Source organism: Bombus flavifrons, chromosome 7 (genome assembly GCF_040668555.2).
Source record: "Bombus flavifrons isolate JBK064 chromosome 7, iyBomFlav1_principal, whole genome shotgun sequence".
In the NCBI taxonomy this organism is placed as follows: Eukaryota; Metazoa; Arthropoda; class Insecta; order Hymenoptera; family Apidae; genus Bombus; species Bombus flavifrons.
The window spans coordinates 7231547-7252795 of NC_138448.1; the positions used below are offsets into that span (position 1 = coordinate 7231547).

The 21249-nt window shown below is 43.7% G+C and overlaps 1 protein-coding gene across 1 annotated transcript in view; it reads left to right on the forward strand.

Annotated features, from left to right (window-relative positions):
- LOC138181950 (protein pangolin, isoforms A/H/I/S) overlaps nucleotides 1–21249 on the forward strand; it is a 281070-nt gene that overhangs the window by 14624 nt on the left and 245197 nt on the right. The gene's annotated exons all lie outside the window — the stretch shown is intronic.

Consider the following 21249-nt stretch of genomic DNA (forward strand, 5'->3'; position numbering starts at 1 on the left):
TACGCTACGGGATGATGTTACACAGGTCGAGACGAATGTTATATTTGACCGGAAAATTTGTTAATTGGATGGAGCGACATTTAAGAAATTGACATTAAAAATAATTTTAGAAAGGAGTAGGATAATTTTGGAAATTCATTTATAGAATACGTTATAAGTGTATCTAGCGAAAATGGCAGGTATATGTACATTTTTCTTCATGATGATTTGTATTAAATGTTAACGAAGATTTTTATTTTAAATGTTGTTAAACTTTTTAGTTTTATATCATGCTGCGATTCTAGCTTCATCATAATATTATAACCTGTGAATAAATGGGATTTTGCGGTACTACAATATTATCTTAATCTACTTATACTGTATCTATATCTTATCTCTTTGAATTTCATCGATTCTTTTTATTTAATCTGCCCTTTTATAAATGGGTAGCACGATAATTCGCAATCAGTGAAAGCTTAGATTTTTTACGAATATCTGGTTTACATTTATATTCTCAGATTGCCTGTTTTTTCTTCTTTTTTCATTCTTTCGATTATTTCTAAGTTAGAGATAAGTAGGATCGTGGAAAATAGTTTCATCAGAGAAAATGTTACTAATGTACAAGTAGCATCAACAGGGACAGAAACGAGGAACTTGAGTGATATATACCATCCAGCTTGTTTGTTATTTAATGATAGTTTCGAGTCCATGGTGAACATATCTGGTTAAGACGAAAATTAATTAACAAAACGGTGCTGACCACGTCCTATAAAATCTTATAGGTAGGTCCATTTATTAGTAGGTCCATTTAGCCGCGATATCACGAGTGCTTTAATCGCAATAAATTGAAATCGTTATAAGCAGGAAGAGGTTTCTCCGACTATAAACTTCAGTTCGTCGTAAAATTCCATTTGTAAAGGCGCGCGACGACACTCTTTACGCTTTTATAATATCGTGGATCGTCTAATTGCCGCCTATAGTACCCTAATAAACGCATTAACGTATTACGACGCGTGTTTTTATTCGACGTGCCGAGGATGAATAAGAATAAAGCAAAAAGGAAGAAAAGAAAAGAAACGAAGGAAAAGAAAAGACCACGAAGGGAGAAAGAAAAAGAAAAAGAAGAAATCGCGCCACCGCGAAAGAATGAAAAAGCAAAAGGCGCGTATGATAATAAGGCATGCCCACCAAAAATACCGGTTTCCTTCTCGGGCCCGTGGTTACGATTCAGGTTTGTCCTGCCTGTTTCCGAGACTCTGTCGAAACGATTTTCGTCAAACAAAGTCGCTCGACCGTACGGCTCTCCAGTCAATTAACGCCAGAAGACCGTCGTCGAACTCTTGTCTCGGTGGAAAGAGAAAGAACCGAGTGTACAACTCCACGGAGCTTCTCCCGAGAAACAAGAAATTTCTAAGGACCGATCGAGCGGGGCAAAAAGCCCCGGTTACGGGAAGAGAAGGGAACGCCCGTGTTCCAATCAATCCTCGACCGCTAATTGCAGCATTTCCAACGGTTCACGAGTGCAATAACCATGGTAGAGACCACAGAACTTGACTGAAAGTCTCTGGAGAAATTTGAGGACGATTTAACAGACTGTTAATAGATGAAGAACGTCAAAAATTTCACCTGAACTTTCATTCGATGGACGAAAAATCGAATCTGAAAGAGATTCGCAAATGTAATAACGATGTCAGCGATAACTGAATTCGACCGAGTACCCTTACAGAAATTCCGAGATAATTTATAGAAGACTAAAAGAGTATAATTTATAACCCGATTTAAAGTTTCGTTCGGCGGACGAAAGAATGAAAGGTCGAAAATGTTTCGGTACCAAAATGGTCGGCGCGAGGTCGAGGAACGGGAAGAACGACACGGAGATTGAAAAACGCAGAGCGTGAAAGGGGTGATGAAGGGAACGTGGTCGAAAACAAGAGGGACAGAGCTTTGGTGAACGCGAGTCAGTGGAGAAGAAAGAGGAAAGGAGGTGGAGTTGTAATAAAGAGCGAGAGAAAGCTGGCGGATGATCGCATAGAACGAAGCGCGAACGAAGGAAGGAAAGGAACGAGGGAACCAAGAGCTGTGGAGATACATCGTGGTCCAGGGGGAATGAGAAGGGAAGAGCAGGGAGTAACGAGAAAGGAATAAAGAAGGAGGACGGGGAACGAGGTACAGAGAGAAGGGAGAGCACAACCGCCCGTTGAACGAAGGTTAGCAATCTGCGTAGTGTTTTACGACAACTATAAATATGGCTGTAAAGCTCTTTGTTTAGAGCAGCTAGTCTCCGGCTTTCGAAACTCTGCCCTTCTGCTCTGTTAGAGATCGGCCATTTATCCATCGACAATAACGCCAGTGTAACCGATTCTTTCCGTCGAATTCTACTCCTGAATAACCTTTTAGACGAGTTTCATATGGCGATACGTTTATCGCGATTTTTGTATTGGATACGTGTCCCGAAATAAAATATACATAGAAGGCTACTCGCGTGATATTCACCTAATATTGCTCGTTGGGTGCCGATCATTCCTTCCTTACTTCATCGCTGAATAGAAATACCTATGTTTATTTTCCAATGAGATTTCGAGGTATCTCAATGAAAATTCGAATCTCGACTTGGCAAAACTTATAATTATAAGTCTCAACCTAATTGAAGACTAGTGTTTACGACACTTCAAGTACTCCAGGATCCCTAGAGTAATTAAGATAGCAATTAAGAACATGTTCTGGCGTGAAGCATCTTTGTAAAAATGAATGAGATAAAATCTTTGTCTTTTCAATAACTAGATAAAAAAGCTGTTGAAACAGGAACAAGAAAATTTCACGTTCGTTCCATTAACAGGACGTACACTTCTGTCGTATCTATCAAGAATCGTCATGTCAACGTTCCGCAATGCGTAACTTTCTGTTTTAACATCCAATACGTAATTTCAATTCTAAAATGCAACTGCCTTAGATCCTAACACGTAGTCAAACTTCGTTTCTCGGTCGCGATAGAACGATATCCAGTTCGATCGGTCCGCGGAGAGACGCGAAGGGCGCGTTTACACGTGAAAATTATCGACGACTCCGCGCCGGTCCATTAAAAAGGAGGAAAAGAAACCGCTCCGTCCAGTGGCATCTGCTAACCATATGCTAAAATGACTGAGCCCGGATAACACCCTGTCACGCTAATGTCAGGTTAAGCGGCGAGAATGATTTACAAGCGGCGAGTTGGAGCGAACCGGCAACGTTACACCGTGTGGCTCTCTGGCGCGCGCGCGCGTGCAACTCGCTCGCTCGCTCGTTCGCGAGCGCGCTTTCGAACGCTCTCTCGCACACCGGTACCCAGTGCGCGCGATACTCGTTATAACAACGTTATTGCTCGGGCGCAATTAACGTCCGCTAGATACGCCGCGTCGATAGGTTAAACGCGCGAGACACGTCGCGTGGACGTTCTCTCTCCCTCTCGATCGCTCGGGCTCGCTCGCTCGTTCGCTCGCTCTTCCACCTCGACGCGTTAAAATAATTTATGCCTTACCGACACTGGCTTCCGGATGTATTCGTTACGGTCGAAACGCGAAGTCGGCTTGATTCGCGGGATCACTTGTCGATGCTGTTCAATTTGCTCGATTTCCGAGTGGCACGATGTGTTTCACGGGTGGTATTCTTGGGGCGCTGTAGCCAATTGATTCCTCGATGTTTCGTTGATATCTCTGCCGTGTATGATAGGAACGATTGCGCTTGTTAGTTCGTGGCATGAATCATTTCGGTACGTTCTGGCGATAAGAGGAATAGTGTGTATTTGGTGGCGATAAAGCTATGAATTCGTGGGTCAGGCTGACGAATATTCTGGAACTACAATTGGACTTTATTATTTTTGAAGTCTTAACGTGATTGACAAATACGTGGTTTATTTACCTGGTAAATTTATCGTAAAACTTGAGATTTGTGGATAGCGTAGCTCTACCAATTCTAATATGTTTTACGCTCTTTAACGGTACTTTTATCATTCTCATTATGGAAATTCTACTCTGTCGTTGGAGTAAAAATCGAAGAAGCATACTCTTGTAAAATAAAATCTCTCTCTCTCTCTCTCTCTCTCTTTCTCTATCTCTTATTTATACTTTCTTATACTGTCCTATTCCGAAGTCACATTGGTCAACTCCAAAAGTGGAATACGGAGAAAGCGATGACGTTACCCTATTTTTCAAAATGTGTCTTCGAATTTATTTACTACTTATATACCATCTTTTTTTGCGACAAACGAACTTATGGGAACAAGCCATTTACTTTCTGAGAATTGAACATTAATAAATGATCATACATACAGACGATGAATTTGTGGAACAGATAAAAAGCGAAGTTGATCCTCCTCCTCAACTATGTGCATCCACGAAAGCAGGAGTGGAATGGCAGGAAGTAGCGGAATGGTATAATAAATGGGATCGGTGGGGGATGGGCGCGCGAAAAAGGTGATACGGCGTGGAGACAAAGGCGGGGGCGAAGCGATGAAGAGGGAGAGGGGCTGATCAATCGGATCCTCTGCCATCCGGCGGTGAGTTAACTAGGACTAAATAAGGTAGCTTGGTCGGTCTCGGTAAATAATTGTATCTCGTAAAGCGACTAGGTAACCGAGGATTTATATGGGCGTAGCCGACGGGGCCGACACTTGCTACTTCGATACACGACGGCGCATAGCGGCAGCCGCTCTTCCCTCTCGTTCGTCTCCTTTACCAACCACCACCATTCGCTACAACCACACCACCTCCTTCTCGTCCTTTTCCTTTCCTTCCAGTAGAAACATAACCTGCGAGTATAGCCGCGGTTGTGCACACGTGGCACGAGGTGGTGGCCGTCGAAGGGTACGTTGTTAATGGTGGTCTGTCCCTCTGGTTGACGTTGTATCAAAGGATTAACTTCAGTCATGCAAATTAACCAGCGATATCTGGACGAGCGGCTAATTATATTCGCTAGATTTTATCGCTTCGATGAGGGGACGCTGGCAGTCGCGGCTTCGTTTCGTTCTAACGTGCCTTTATCCAGCCGTGTTTGTTTTCCTACTCAGCCGAGCAGGCTGAGGTTGATGGAGGTTGGTTTTGGCGTTTCAATCGCTTCTCAGATGATTTTTTACGAATGTACGGACAGGGGCTTGCAGTGAATTTAATTGGACTAATATCTGTTGGGAAATTTTATACGTTACGTGTTACAGGTTAGCGGTGATAATAAATTCTGTTGCGCAAGAGTACTAAGTTTCGTAATAAAATAAGTAAAGTTGTTCGAGAATTCTCTGAATTACAAGCCACCTGACCGTCCTGTTCCACGGATAGTCGTAGAATATTGTGTACGCAACGTTCGTAATTAATTCGCGAACATTGGACAGTAAATTATCGTTCAAGAGTATCGTCGAATCTTTTTAAAATAATAATTTTGTTCATAAAAATTTGTGAATCGCATAAATAAAAAATAATTCAAATTAGTTATGTTCTCGGTCGTATGCTGAAATGCCATGTCGCTTCGTTACTACTTTTCGTTAAAGAAAGAAAGAAAAAGAAGAACAGAGAAAGACAGAAATTTCACAGAATCGTATTTTCCGGCAACACGAAATTCCTCGTGTGTCCAGCGTATTTTAATGGAATTAAAAAGTTTCCGCGATGCGGATCGCTGCACCCTTTACTCCCACGCGACCGATACAGCGATAGGCGAGTAAAAAAGAAAGATAGCTCACGCGGGAAAAAGGAAAGCCTTGCCCCCTCGATCGTTGATCAACGATCTGGGAAATTAATTATCGTGCACGAAGGAGCCTCCCGGAGATTATTAGTCACGGCTTGTCCGGCGAGTTCACGCCGCCTCGAAGGTCCTTTTGTACGGTCTCGTTCTTTTTCTCGCTCCTTCTCCCTCCCTCCCTCTTTATCCGATGAGTTCACACTCGTGGATTCGCTAATCTTATCGGAACCAAGATAGCGTTGTGCCGTTCGTAAACCGATAAAATCGCGGCTGGCGATCGTCCGCTCTTTAACAGCCTGTCCTCGTTTCAGCAGTAAAAACGTTGGTTCCGAGGGCGATCTCAATAGCTACATACGTTTAATTTATTCAATGGAAACCCTTTTCCGAGTAGATAGAGCGGCACACCGGAAGTCACGCGTCCGCGTGTCCCGTGCCACGCGTGACCATCCTCTTTTCTAGCTTCTATGCCTCCCAATTGCGACATTTCAACCTGTGACTACAACATCCTCGATAGAATAGCGACTGTGTCATTTTAAAGCAGAACTCTTTGATATTAACCATTTCAACATGAATATAGTGTCACGATTATTTTTAATATCTATCATTTAGATTTGATTAGAGCGCTGCATTTATGATGTTTTAATATTTTAAGTCTAATATGGGTAATAATTTAAATATTTCTATCAACGACTCTTTCTCTTCTAATGAAACAGTAGTTACGAAGCCGTTTCGAAGTACTACCCTTTCTACATTTATATATTCTATACTTCACGCGGAACTCCTAAATTATTAAAGTTTCCATCTCATTATATTCTTAGCATTTTCTTAATGGATTAGAACTTTTCTATCACATTGTTTCACTATCGATTCATTAAATATTATAGAAACGCAACTTTCCTGATTCTCGTGAGTTGCATCACTATCTCAACGATCCGATCCGATCCGATTGGAGTTGTTGGAGGTTTTTGCGAAAATTCCATCTTAGAGATCGCTTATTTACATGCACCGGGTAACGGAACACGCGTGCGCTCGGCCTCGACGAGACGGAATCAGTGCCCCGGGGAACTGCTCCTTGAAACTGGTTAAATTCTAATACGCCCATTCTCGAACGGTGCTCGAGCGAGACTCTCGAGGCGCGGACGCGATGGCACCAAAGGGGGCGGGAGGAGATTCGCGGCGGCCGTATAGAAGAGCAGGCCCCTAATTTGGGACTTTATCGTCTTGTTATCCTTGCACCTTACGATGCTGACGACCGAGCTCTCGGTGTCCCGGTGTCACTGTGCTCGCCACCTTTTCGTCGATGGTCAAGAGAAGGCGAGCTCTCTGATCCTGGAGAATGCATCGATATGGCGTACGACGCGTTGGACGCGCGCGTATGACGGAGACGGGGAGAAATCGGTGGAAAGGGGAGAGACAAGAACAAGAAAAGGAAAGAGGGAATGAGAAAAAGAGAGAAATTGAAGAGGAAAGAGGATGCGACAAGGGAAAAAACGACGAAGTGAAGAGGGAGGCGAGGGAAGTATATATATATATACATATACATATATATGTATGTATGTATGTATGTGTGTATGTATGTACGTATATATATATATATAGGATGGTAGAGGAGTGGGTGCCCGTGTGTCTCCTTGCCCCCCCTCCGTGGACACTCGGACCCAGTGGGGCCCCTTCCCCTTCTCCTCTTCTTTCCTCAGGCAGCCCGAGGCCAAGAACGCAGGGCCGTAGGCCCCAACCTCGGTACCGTCGGCTACTCGTAGCCTTTGCGGTGTTGCCGAGTCCTCTTTCGATCACTCGTGCTCTCCTCGCACTCTCGTTTCGACGAGAGGGGGCCCCGGTTTCGCATAAATTACCGCTCTGCGTGCCCGTACGAGAGCCGTTTCGACGTGTCACGTATTATACACACACGCACGCGGCCCGTTTCGAGCGCGGGAGAATTGATTTTAAAGAACGAAGAGAGAGAGAGAGAGAGAGAGGTAGACAGAGGAGAGAAGGGATTCTCCTTGCACACGATTACAGTGGCTATTACAGTGGTCTGTTCTGGCTTCTCTTGTACACGCTCTCTGTCCATTTCGCTCCATGTCGAAGCGACACAACATCACACAGCACCCTTCTCTTCGTGCTCGCTTTTCTTGCCTCGATTCGACCAGTTTTCTCGGACGAGGGAGCACGCGCGTTGTAGCAACCATCGCGAAATTTATGGAGGACGACGGATCGTTGTCACGAGATCCGCTCCCTGGCACACAGCTGCGCGCGCCAGCAGGTGTATTTGTGTGCTCGTTAACTCGTAATGGAGATTGCCACCTTAGATTCTCCCGACCACCCGTGTTTCCGTTGAATTCTACGTGTTTGCCATGCCCTCTCGGACGTCAGTCTCTGCGTCAAAACGAGTCCGCTTCCGAATCTATTCGTGACCCGCCTAGAGAAAACATTATCGCGTTACAGCCTGTTTTGTCAATTTTGGGATCGAACGAAACCTCCGGACTCGGCGATCGACGCGTAGACCACAACCGCTGATTTCTCAGCATTTTCTTATTTCAATCTCTCGCCTGGTCACGAGCTTACCGGGAACCGGCTCGTAAATTCGTATACACGTTGAACGACCGAACGTGTCGTGGTCCACGCGTCGAGAATCCGATTCCGCTGTCGCTGAGAGCAGCGGATGTTGGCAGGATCGCTCCTTTCCGGACGGAAGGTCGTCGGACCGAAAATATCACGCGTGTGCACGAGTCGAGGAATTCCTCCGGTTAGTTTATTTCTTTCTGGAAATTACCGCTGGTCGCATTTCTGTGTCGACTAAAATCGTTCGACTAAACAGAAGACGACCGTGCTCGCCACCCTTGCTCCTCTTTTTGTTTCTTCTCGTTGCCTTCCTTTTGTACTTCGCCATAGTACGCCCACAGGGAACACAGTTCGATTCAGTTTGGCGACAAACTGGGCGATCGGGACCGTAGAAATCTTTGCTTGACCCTGTTAAAATTTCGTGTTTGAAAACAACGTTGGGTTTTTGGTGCTGCTACCTGCTGTAAAAACCCACGAAGAAAGTGCTCCGTCAGATGGAGCTTATTGTGGCTCGAATGACACGGATCTCGCCGATAGCGAGTCTCGTCACACGCTCGTGATCGACGAGGCCTGGTTTTAAACGTCGTCACGAAGATCTCAGATTTGTGTGTGCTCGCCATCGCTTTCAATGCCTGATGAATCTCGAACAAAACCTTTTCTATTTCGATCGACTCTGTTCTTCTTACTCCATCTATGTTTTACTCGCGGTGAAATTATTTATTTATTTATTTTCTACGGCACATGGCGGAAAAACACATTGTCATATGTGGACAAGTGAAGGACACACACCCTATTATAGTATACGTTGCAACAAATGTTTCAAAGATAATAGGAATTGATCAAATAGATCGCTCTTCCGGTGGACAAAGCTGATCTGATTAGTTTAGCATTCGACTTGTATAATTGCAGAGATGTCGTAAGCAACAAAGAACAGATTCTTAGATGTCTTCACGATACATTTAGAGGAAATGTACTTACAGACACAATGTTTGACGTTATTCTTTTAATGCTTGAAGACTCAAATTGTTAAATATCATATCGTCATCTACGTCCACTGGCAAATAAGGAAGAAGAGAGAAGAATGGAAGATCGAATTAATCATTGAACTGTCGCGTATTCTAAGAGTTAAACGGAAGGATGACTGGAAAATAAGAAAAATAGCGAAGCTAAAGTTATTGACCTTCTCTTCTTCTTTGATCGGTCGACTGTCGAAAGAGATCGCGGTCGATTAAAAACTCATCGGCGAGCAATAACCGGCCGGTTACTTTCCTTTTTTAACCGTTATCGTAGACGCGTCACGCTCTCGCTTTCTTCTCAAGGCGTCCCCCGGTTATCTCGTTTTTATCTCGCCCCATTACCATCGTAAAACCCTCGGCCATGGACGCGAAAGCGAGCGCGCTATGTTTTCTCGTGTTATTACCGCGTTCCTCTCGTACTCTGCTTCTATCTTGATCTGCTTGCGCGGAATACTCGTAAACTATGCGAAACGAGAGCCGGTAAACGAGGTTTGAATTCGCGCCGCGGACTTCGTCGGGTTTCAGGAGCAGAAACACCCTTTGGAGAACACGCGACTGCGTTTATAGTTTTCAGTTAGGTTTACGTTTGGTGTATCGGTCAGGATGTTCGTCTCGGTGGACGAAATTTGGATATTTTTCAGAATAGTTTCCGGGAAGTGGAATTTTTGTGGTATTTATTCAAATTGAAATTCATGATTTGGTTTAGGTTTTACCGTAACTGGAATAGTAAGAGTCTTAACTTCGTAGATTTTATGATATTTATCTTCGCACGAAGTGATCGATCCGTTTCTTAAGAATCGAACATTAATCGTGTACTTGCATCCTGAAATCAAGAAATTAGTAGATAGCGGAGTTGATCGGTTTGGCTTCTAAGATATTCCCTTAATGTTATAAGGCAAGTGGTTGATGGTAACCAACTTGGAAAATAAAGCATTTCTCACAATCAACGAAACCCGGCAATGCGATCGACGATGATTGTAATTGGCAATTTTCCGCGCCACGAAAAATCCGTACAGTCCGCTCCGGTCGATCGATGGCGCGAGACGACGCGAGAGGACCGGCATGCAGAAGAGGACGCTCTCACTCGGTGGGAATTCGGTGATTCCGGCAATCGTAAATGGTGTTTCGAAGCTGTGCGGACTGGCCAAAGCAGCCTTGGCCGAAGGCGCTGGCACGGCACCCATTGTCCGCGCCGTCTCTTGTTACGAGACGAGACGAGCCAGTCAGAGGGACAGAGAGGTACATCCACCGGAGGAGCCAAGAGCGAAAGACCTCTCCGAGTGTAAAGAAGACAGAAGATGGCAGAGTCGAGAGAGCAGAGAGAGCCAGCCAGGCGGCGGTCAAACAGGCAGACCCAGGCTCTTTTCTCCTCGTTCTTTTCCTTCTGTTTCTCTCCGTTCGTCCCGTGGTGTGCTCGTCTTCTCTTTCTTTTGTTGCTTTCCTTCGCGCGGGTCTTGCCATGCCGAGGACCGTGCCGAGTCAAAACCACCTATGTGCTTGGCGAGGCCCCCGGCAGTAGGTCTGTTGCCTCGAGGCCTCTGCCCTCTTCTCTTCTCTTCAACGACGATCTTTCTCCCTTCTCTTTCTTCCTCTTTCTCCTTCCTCTTTATCCCGTCTCGTTTTCACCAACGTTGGTGCCCTCTTCGTCGTTGTAGATTGCAACGAGGCTCAGACTGGGCCCACATTGACCTCCGGTCAAGTCGGGTTTTCGTACGCGGTTCCCTCTCGCCCGAATTGATGACAGAACTGTTGAAAATTCTCGAGAACCTGCATTCTTCTCGGTCCCAGAAAGTTCATGTTTGGAGAGAGAATCCGGTGGATGCACGGATATTTAGATTCGAGAATTCATCCAGGTTGAACCATGGAAATGGAGAATGTGCGTTGTTGTAATTTCTTGGGGATATCACGGATTCGTGTTTCTTGATAGACTCTGATAGATAGACTCTGGGAGTACTATGTTAAAAACTACGTATTCCGACTTATCGAGCTTCTTCTTGCTTTAAGGAATTTCACCTGAATGTCTTTGAATTAGAGGGACACAGATTTTTGATTTTTTACCCGTTTTATTAGAACAGTACTATTATTTGTATTTTTTTATCTCGTTATAGAACTCGTGTATTTTAATGCATTCTTTTATTTCTACTAAAAGCAAGTTATATCATGTTTATATTTGGAAGAATTAAAACCAACCACTAGTTGAAATTGATTTATCTTTGTTATCTTACAGTTTCATGAATATTGAAGCTTCTGGTTAAGGGATGATCCGATGAACAGGTTAATTAAAGTCCTATGATACTTTTAGTGACCACGATGAACTATTCGTAGCCTATGTGACATGTAAACAATCAGACATACGAAGTAAGAAATTTCTAAAATTCGATGGACGTCTAAAATGGACGTACAGCAGCCTTTCCGATCGGCTCGATCGGTCCGTTTGCTCGATGGCCTCGCAGTCGCTCTTGGATTCTAACCAGCCTAGCACGTCGCAGGCCCCGTGTACGTGACAGTGGGTCTGGCCTCGAGGCCTGTCAGGAATCTCCGGGTCCCATTACGAGGGTGCGCCTACTTGCTGATCTTTTACACGGCGAAAACCCGTTTCGTTGTCTTCGGATGATCCAACGTCTCCTCGCACGTGCGCTTTTCCGAGCGTCGTCTTTCATTGCAGCAGACACCATAGAACTAGTTTCGCCCTCTCTCCTGTCCGCCTTTATATTATGCAAATACCGCGGTGCACGATAATGAGATTCCGTCCTCGCCTCGGTGATAAATAATCGCGCAGCTTTCTCTAATGAAAATCAGGCCTATCCTGGCGAAAATCGTACCGCGGTCACGAACGATCTTCCATCGTTCGTGTTGCAACCTGTGAACATCCAAGAGTGTCGCAAAGGAAATTCTATGGATCGCTACGATTATTTCTAATTGAAAATTTTGAACAATTATGTTCTGACATACAATACCTGTTTTTAGTGTTTTTGCTTTATTTAAGATCGCATACAATGATCGTAAGTTACTTGATTGTCACGAAAGTTACAGACGTTGCGATTTGAAAGTAGTCGGAAAACGCAATTCTATCCAATCACGCGTCGCAGTTAGGTGTCTCATCGTCGGTTCGTGGTAAATACTATCGTATTTACACGCGATAGTAAGACCCCATGAAATGTCCGGTTCCGGTGATTCGGCTGACAAAGGGGGACACAGATTTCCGGGGAAATTCATCAGAGTCAAGAAGCACGCGGCGACTACGACACGGCACTTGTTGCACAAAAGCGTGTGTCTGGAGACGAAATTTCTCGGTGCCCTTTCAGTTTAGTCTCTCTCCCCTCTCGTCCTTTTACTGTCTAATTCCTTGTACACGGACCTCCCGCGTCGAGGGTCACCAGGTTACACGCTGTCATGCATTCCCATTTCGACGTTTTACCGAAAGCTCGGTCCTTTCCATGCTAGAAACCTGACTCCTGCTGGATTTCTTGAAGCCATTCACCGTCAGGCGAGGGCGTCCCTTCTGATCCACCAGATATCTTGACAAAAATTCTTGCCACGATTCTTCGTAAACGTGCTTGATTCGCGAATACGCAAAACACATTCTGGACTTTCACTAGAACTTTTACTTGGTAATGAAATTAAAACCGTCTCTTCCGTTTCTTTGGAAGTTGGACGCCATTTCTATAAGATTCCTGAGTAATTATTTTATTACGTTCGTACGTTGTTACGCTGGTCATTCGAGACTTAGGATTGGTACACAATTTGAACACAGTATGTATTGTTCGAGGACAATTCCAATGGAGGATTGTAACTTCCCATTGCGTTGTTTGAGAGATTGTGCGGATCCTTTCTTTCCTTTTTGGTTCTCACCTTTTTCAATAATAAATCCTCTTTAACGATTTACTTAACAAAATAATAAAGCCGATTTTGTTCAGTAAATCTCTTCTAGAAACTCTGATTGCCAGATCTACGATAAATACGATAATTTTAAAGAATAATTTACTCTTTACAAACGAATACACAAAACACTCGCAACATTTAGTCCTGTAACATCTTATTCCGTATAACCAAAACCCCATATTTTTTCTTCGTAACCAAATGCGTCATGGTCCTTCATCAAGGGCTCCGTGACTAATTGTAAGAGGCAGTGTTACAGGTTTCACGGAACAATTCTCCAAGAAAATTGCTTCACGAAAATATTCGGCATCTGCGGCTAGGACCAGGCACTTGTTGCGTAGAGTATCGGGTGCCGAAAATTTTTACCTCTAGCTTCTTGCTTCTTTTTCTTCTGCGATTTCCTTCTTCGTCTATCAAATCGAACAGGAGGCCCCCTGTGTTGAGAGGTCACGAAACGTTCGTGGACGAGAGGCACAAGTACGGATTTCTATTGACACAGGTCAATAGGGTCTGGCCTGCCGGCTCCACAGGAATTTGTACAGTCCTTTTAGGACGTCGCTTCCAAACTGGTGAAGGGGGCGTCGTAATCCGTGGCTCCTTTTTTTCTCCTCTCTCTATTACCATCGTATTTTCCCCCCTTGGAAGATGGAAGAACCTGTGATAAATCTGCGAGAATTCTGCTCAGACGAAATCGTATTCTTGGCACGAATCGACTCACGGAATTAATTTCCCTACCGCGGAAAGTTTCTCCACGAACCTCGGAGTTGTTGGTATTGAGGGAAATGAAAATCCTGATTCGTAGATCGATATTGTTCGCGTAACGCGTAACGGATGTAATATTCTCTTGAGTTTCTTTTTGGAAAAATCCTGCCAATTTCAGAAAATGTTCCTAAGATGCTTCGTATTGTTAGTTACAATATCGTCTTTCTTATATTTCCTCGGGTTTCTTGCCGATTTTCTGTTCTTTTGAGTGAAAGTTCCCTTCCACCATCTTCGTATTGTTACGACAAATAGATTATAGAAATTTGCGATTGAACGTAAAATAACCGAATTATCCATATATTGTACAGCTATTTTTAATCAAAGAAAAAAAGCATTTAACTCGGTTTTTTAAAAAGAAATTAAAATGTGTACGTTCGGACTTGTGATACAAGACGAAATATTGTCACGTCCTCGGAAGATGAATCGAATATTTCTAAAAGATATATAACGATAGAACAATCCTATCGTTTAAATGTTTCTGATCGTGTTAGGATACAAATTCTCGGTATCAGAGAGGTCTAAAAAAAATGGGCAAGTTCGACTGGCCATGAATTTGAGAACCGCCGGGCCGTGGCGGTGCAGTGTCGGCAGGTCGGTAGGTAGGCATATAGCGTTGATGGACCAGAGCTAATCTAAAAATCGCCGGAACTTCACAATTATAGTAATTTACCAGCCGACAACAAGCTGTACACACAAGCTTGCCCTATAATGGCATTAACGGCACGCTCTTTCGCTCCCGTGTCCTTTTTAACCGGAATCCAGCCCCGATTCGAGTCTCGAATTCCACCGAACGCTTTACGAGCTTTCACGCCATTTCCTTTTCTCCGTTAACGTGGCATTTCTTATTCGCGTTAAACGTAGATACGTGTCCGACGCTTACAATAGACTTCTACTTATCTGAACTACATTTCGAACGAAATTTTGGTCGATGCCGATTAATTCTGCTGTTCTTCTCGCTTCTTTGTATCTGTATCTCTTCAGGTATCTTTTTTTTAGTATATTCCATTCATAAAGATCATCAAATTACATTGAATACTAGAATCAAGTATTTTAGAACTATATTTTAATAATGTCTATTGAAATATAACATTCTCATTTCATATAGACTCGAAAATATATAGCAGAGTTAATTAAACTTCTGTCTGTCGAATTCAATTACTCCAACGTAAATTTCTATTACGAACAGAGACTAACAGATAATGGGGAAAATTGGTAAAATCTATTTGCACGAGCTGTTTGTCTTCCGAGTGAGTTCTAATAAATTGCATATCCAATGTATAAGAAATCCTATCTTCGAATCTCATGGATCTCCCTTCCATCTTCTCTACGTGGTTCCAAACGATTCATTTTCTCAAACTTCGCTATTCAGACATTCCACGACTAACTGTAACTCGGAATACCTCGTGCGTGTCGTTCCGCTCGAATATTTTCGAGACACACGGGACATTCGTTCTTTTATCCGTCGAGTCATCGTCGGGTACAAACGAAGTCTATATCAGCCACCCGCGCCTCGTTACCGAACACCGTGATGATCATTGCAGCCCCTCTCGTCACGAAATTGTAGAGGTAGAAAAAAAAGGAGAGAAAAAAAAGAGAATGGTATGGAGGGGAAAAAGCGAGGGAACGGATAGATTTATCGTTTGTAATAGAGAGAACGGAGCGACACGGCTCGACCCATCGTTTTTCCCGTTTTCATCAAACGAAAATGATCCCCGGCGCAGACAATGCCCGCGAGAACACTCGGCTCGAAATCGAGGGCACTCAGAACATGCGAATCCATAATAATCTCTTCGCGGCTTCCGCTCTTTGCCTCCTCTCTGTTGCAATGGCGCCTTTCCAGGGATCGTTGATGCAGAACTCGCGGGTTACTCTGCGGGGAAACCCACGGATATTGTTTAAGAACCCGTGCATCGCCCCTCTGTAGGGAATGCACCGCGATCTCTACGTCAGACCACTACCGGTCCAACCGTATGGAAGCGCGTACTTTGAAAATTGTATCCCTGTGCATTTTCTTTTTCTAACTTTTATTTCGATTTAGAACATTATCCTTCCTACCATTCATATTAATTTATTTTTTTCTCCTTCGCCTCTCATATTTTGCCGTTTCTTGTCTTCGTCCTTCTTCTAAAGAATGTCGTGCAATTTGTAAACTGTGTCAGTATTTTCACGAACATCCCAAGTTCGATCGCTGTAGCTTCGTATAAGTTTTCGTACGCACACTTGAGCGATTAAAGATGCAAGCGAAATTTCCTTCTTCAATTTCTTTCCTCCCAAATTTTTATTTTTGTGCGAAGAACCTTGCACCGTTTGGCTTATTAACTGCTTGTATAATGTAACAACAACGCTGGTATCAATTTCAAAATATCTTCAGATTTTTCGAAACGAAAGCACGCTATAAAAAATTAAACATCAAACATAAAGGTGTACTTCCCTGCACGCTGTAAAAAGTCTAATTTCTTCTAGAATGGAATATCGATATTCTATTTTTCTTAGAAATCAATCAAACCACTCTTCCAGTGGCCAAACAATTCTTCTTCCGCATCCATTCTCACGTGTTCGCTGAAAATTTTCAATGCTCCATACTTTAATCGTCCGAAGAGGAACTTTGGTGGACGACGGGGTCGCGTAGCGCCGGTTCATCTATAATTACCGAGCCGAAGTATTATTCCAACAAGACTGCGAGGTAAACAAAGCCGCGGGAGAGGAACGAGGAGGCAGTAGGCTTAAAAGGGGCGAGAGCGAGAGAACACGATCACGAAGTGTTGGAGAGTCGGTGCAGCATGGAAGGCCGATGGAACGCAGTAGGACGAGCGTGGTGGAGGAGGCATCGCTGATCGTGATGGAAAGGATGTGGCGGGAACCAGGGGGGCCGTGGGGGACGGGCTGGCAATAAACTTTGGCGCGAGGAGTGTGGCGCACATGTGCACTCAGGATATGCATTCGGAAAGAGACGAGCGGAACTCGCAGTTGCGAGCAGAGAAAACGAATCTATCTCTTTTCTTGTCGAGTAAGAATTTTTCAACCTTCTCGGTAATATAAAAATTTGAGAATGTGGATCTCGTTGATATTTTATAATTTCGAATTATTTTCCAGTTTAACGAGTCTCTGACAGCTTCGAAAATCTACCTTTTTATCTATCCAGTGGTGAATTTTTCAAGCCTCGTGGTTAGAGAAAAATTCGAGCGTACGAATCTTGTTGATATTTTATAGTTTCGAATTATTTTCGCGTAGTTAGCAAGCGGGAGGTATCCGTTTAATTTTTGCTGTAAAAACTCCGTAAAATAAAATCAATTTGGTATTAATACATGAGCGTCCGCTTCACGCTGGATTTTCTCGCCAAGCTGGATATTTCCCGTAATAAATCTGGTATAGAATATTTCATAAATTCATGGAATCACGCGTTGATGCTTAGTTGTTAGCGATTTTTATTTTCTCGAAAATTTTGGCGATATATAATTTTTTGTTCGATAATGGTTTCTATGGCCGTATACGTGTACGTACGATTCTTTACCGAAACAACGAACACATTTGCAGCGGCATATGAGCCAACGGAAGATTTGAATCGGAAAAGATTCGTATTGTGCCTTAGTTTGCTAGGTTCAAAGGTAAACGAACTCCGGACAAAATATTATCGTCCTTATTTGTAATTGTCAAGTTACATTTGAACCTTTTATAATAACACCGGCCGATACAAATAGACTAACGTGCTCTCCGGGACAATTATTCTAGCGAGTCAGACAGTCGAATAGCGAGTGTAGAGTTGAACAGTAGCATTGAGCGAGCGACGATTACGAACGCTATATACTCCCTCTGTACTTGTACTTAAAGTGATTTTAAAGTAACTGACAATTACGAATTCCTCACTCGTCTCTTTAACGAACCAACCAACACGTATAATAAACCACCCCACACTTTTTATTTCGCTATTGTGTGGTTAGAAATTGTACGTGTCTTAAACTGATGTCGTACGAATAATAATTAGTTCTAATAAATTTATTTCTAAAAGTGTAAATACCGTAAGAAATATCAGTTCGATAAGGAACATGTTCATCCCTAAATACATTCACATGCAACAGAATAGCTATCTTAACGCTGCCAACATCTCGTGTTTCAAGCGCAAAGTATTAACAGGATCACCAATGGTATATGATAATCGGAATATATTCTGAAATTTTTCCAAAGAATTCGAAGAATCGTCGCCACTCTCGTTCAACAGTTGTCCTCAGCTGTTCCGATTTATCAGCCTCCAAAATGGCGGCCGCGATTCACTCTGCGCAGGAAGCGTGCTCCAATAAAACGGAAGCTTTACGACGCACGAGTAAACCGGGACAAATTCGCGGAAGATTTAGCGACAATTTTATCGCGACTCTCGGAGCCACGGTTCGGATAAAACTTTCGTTAAAAGCGAAGTCTATTTGCTCCGTTGGCGATCAGCACGGAACGAAATACGATTTTCATCGCGCGGCGGTAAAACGAGGATCCTTCGACGCGATTCCTCGCGGCCGGTATGTCGCGTGCGTGAGCAAGTCGAGTGGCTGCGTGTCGCGTTATTTATAGAGCCGCGTAGCTGACAATTTAATCGTCCGCAGTCCGTGTGAATTGCGCCGATGCGGCACGGTCTTCGCGCCTGTTCGCGTCTTAATAAGTTCAGGCTGTGTCTTGTTCCTTTTCCTTCATCTTAACCGCTCGTGTGCGTGGTTTGTTGTTTTGCTCTTCTGTATATTACACTGCGATTCGATGAAATTAAACGATACTTTATTATTATACGCTGAGATGTTATTTTTATAGCTGCAATACATTATACATGCACATATTAAGTATGTCAGATAAATGGAATAGTACTCCTGGTTTGTTGAAATTATTACTAGATACGCGGACGATCATGTACTTACATACATATTGCAGTTGCAATTTACTTAATTTGTTACTATTCCATATCTTCTCGTATTCCCATGATTCAACTGTCAATTCGCTCAACAATTCACTCGAGCTAGGGAATGTAAATGCAGGAACATAGATATATGGAGCGATTCATATAACGTCTTGAAAGTGATTAAATATTAATTTTTCACGTTTATTTTCGATGAGTGCAAAACAAGGAGGAAAGAATTCATTTCCTTAGAGTCACACGATCTGTGACTCTGTGAATCATCGTAGACTGTGCCTCTATTAACTAATACATAGTAGCCTTCACAAGGGCCATCAGTTCTAGGAAGATTAGCCATGAATCGGAAATTACAGCGCGAGTAGATGTTCCATCGTAGTCGATTTCTCATCGACGCCCGTGAAAATGGGTCGTAACGGCGTCGCGACAATTCGCAACGAGAGCAATGCGACCGGATGGCTAGCGGTAAACGGCGATAAATCAGTCGCGCGGCCGAGAACCACGCGGTTAATTAATACTTCGGCAAGGAGCGGTTGCAGCAGCCGCGTGAAACGCACGCGGCGAGACTCGCGACGACCATGAAAGAGTTAATTCTTCGTTCGAGGCCCGCGAAGAGATGATCTCGATCGTCCCTCGAGCACGCGGGACCATTGACCTTTTCCAGAGAACGCGAGACGAAGCATCGCTCTGCGTACTGCCAGAACATATTAAATCGTTCGGTCGCCATGCCGGGCTAGACTCGAGCTCCGTGACTTGGGTCAAAATTCGCGACTATGAATCTCCGTCGTAAAACGAGCATCCGTACTTCGATGGTTTTGATATTGACATACAGGATGTCTCAAAGTTACTAAATGAGCGACTTATCTATTAACCAAACTTTGTTTCTTCGCTTTATTTCTAATAGCAATAGGGTTGGCGAATAAAATTACATTGGTTTTGGGTAAATCGATTTCAATTTTTGCGATTATAAATATGACATAATTTTTAATTTTAAAAAGTAGGTAGTTCATAAATGAAGAAATTTTAGTCGCAGTCATATTCTAATTATATCTGATATTTGATTAAATAAAGTCATTTGAACATGTATTGTTTGAACAAGAAATTATTGATAACGAGGAAAATCAATAAATCCCAACTACATCTAAACAGATCTATCATAACAAGAGTAGCGTTGATCTGGGCAATTATTCTTACATATTATCCAACTAATCGCATTAATATGCTACGTAAATACATACACACATACTAATAAGCGTACCAACATACAACTGATTTCATATCAATATCTTATTTCTCACCTTCCATTCAACCTTCGCAAGTTGTACGTTATGTTTTCTTACTCGATCGCGGATCGGATGTCGCGGAAGGATAATACTCAGGCAGTTACGTCGATCATCGAGATCATTTGGCTGTTATCGTTGCCGATACTCGCACCGTACAGCATGTCCAGAGCTCGTTGTCAGGATTTTTCGGCCGCGAATCTTCCAACCGTTCTTTATGGCTCCGGTTGTTATATTACTCCATCGGCGGCGAGAGGTTTATGGCGGCGCTCGCGATCCATCGTGGCCGACTTAATAGCGGCCGCTACCGCGTAGCCCTAACCACCGACGGGTGATACTTTCTCTCCATAAAATAATGGCGTTGCCGATCACCTAAAGATACTCGTCGCTCGCCTCTGATAACGATCTTAGACCCGAGGGGATGCGATCCTGATTTCACCATCCAGCCCTCGTGCGCGACTACGAGCAACAGATCGAGAGAGCAGAAAAGAAGAGAAGAAAGGACGATAGTTATCAGTTGGAATCCTGAAAGCAGGTTTCTACCTCTCGAAACGATCGAGTTTCGTAGAACGGGGACCGTGTCTGTTGGCTTCTCGAGCGGGACAGGATACGCCTTCAACGGATCGGGAGAAGAGAGGCCCCGGGACCGAAGAAACGATCGGTATCACTTGGCGAGGAGAGTCCTCCGTCGCTCGCCGACGGATTCTTGTTGCTCGCCGCGATCCAGTTTCGCGGAACGGATAAACTCGAAAGGTTTCTCCGGTATCGTGATCCATTCTCAAACTGTGCTTAAAGGGCCCACACTACCGGTTGGTTTCTAGGGAAGAATTGTAAACTGCGCAAGGGGCGGATGTCGCGATACGCATCGTTTTGGTGTCCCTCGAACGACTTGTCGAGGTGGCATCCACTAGATGAGCGCGAATTAAGTCCATTAAATGGAACTGGTTTAATGTAGACGTACCAGCGGAAGATGGTTAGAGGAATGCCTGGAATCGTGCGCGTAAGTTGCGTGCGAGTAGCTGCGTTTAATTGGCAAGGAAAAATCAAAGGATGTAATTATTCGGAGACTATTTACGCCGGATAAGCGTGAAAAGATAAACGTCGTTGGTTCGTTGGGTTTTTCACGCCTATAGCGCAGTGTCTTGCCTTTTAACGCGTTTTTAATTTAACCGCAGCTACGACGTTC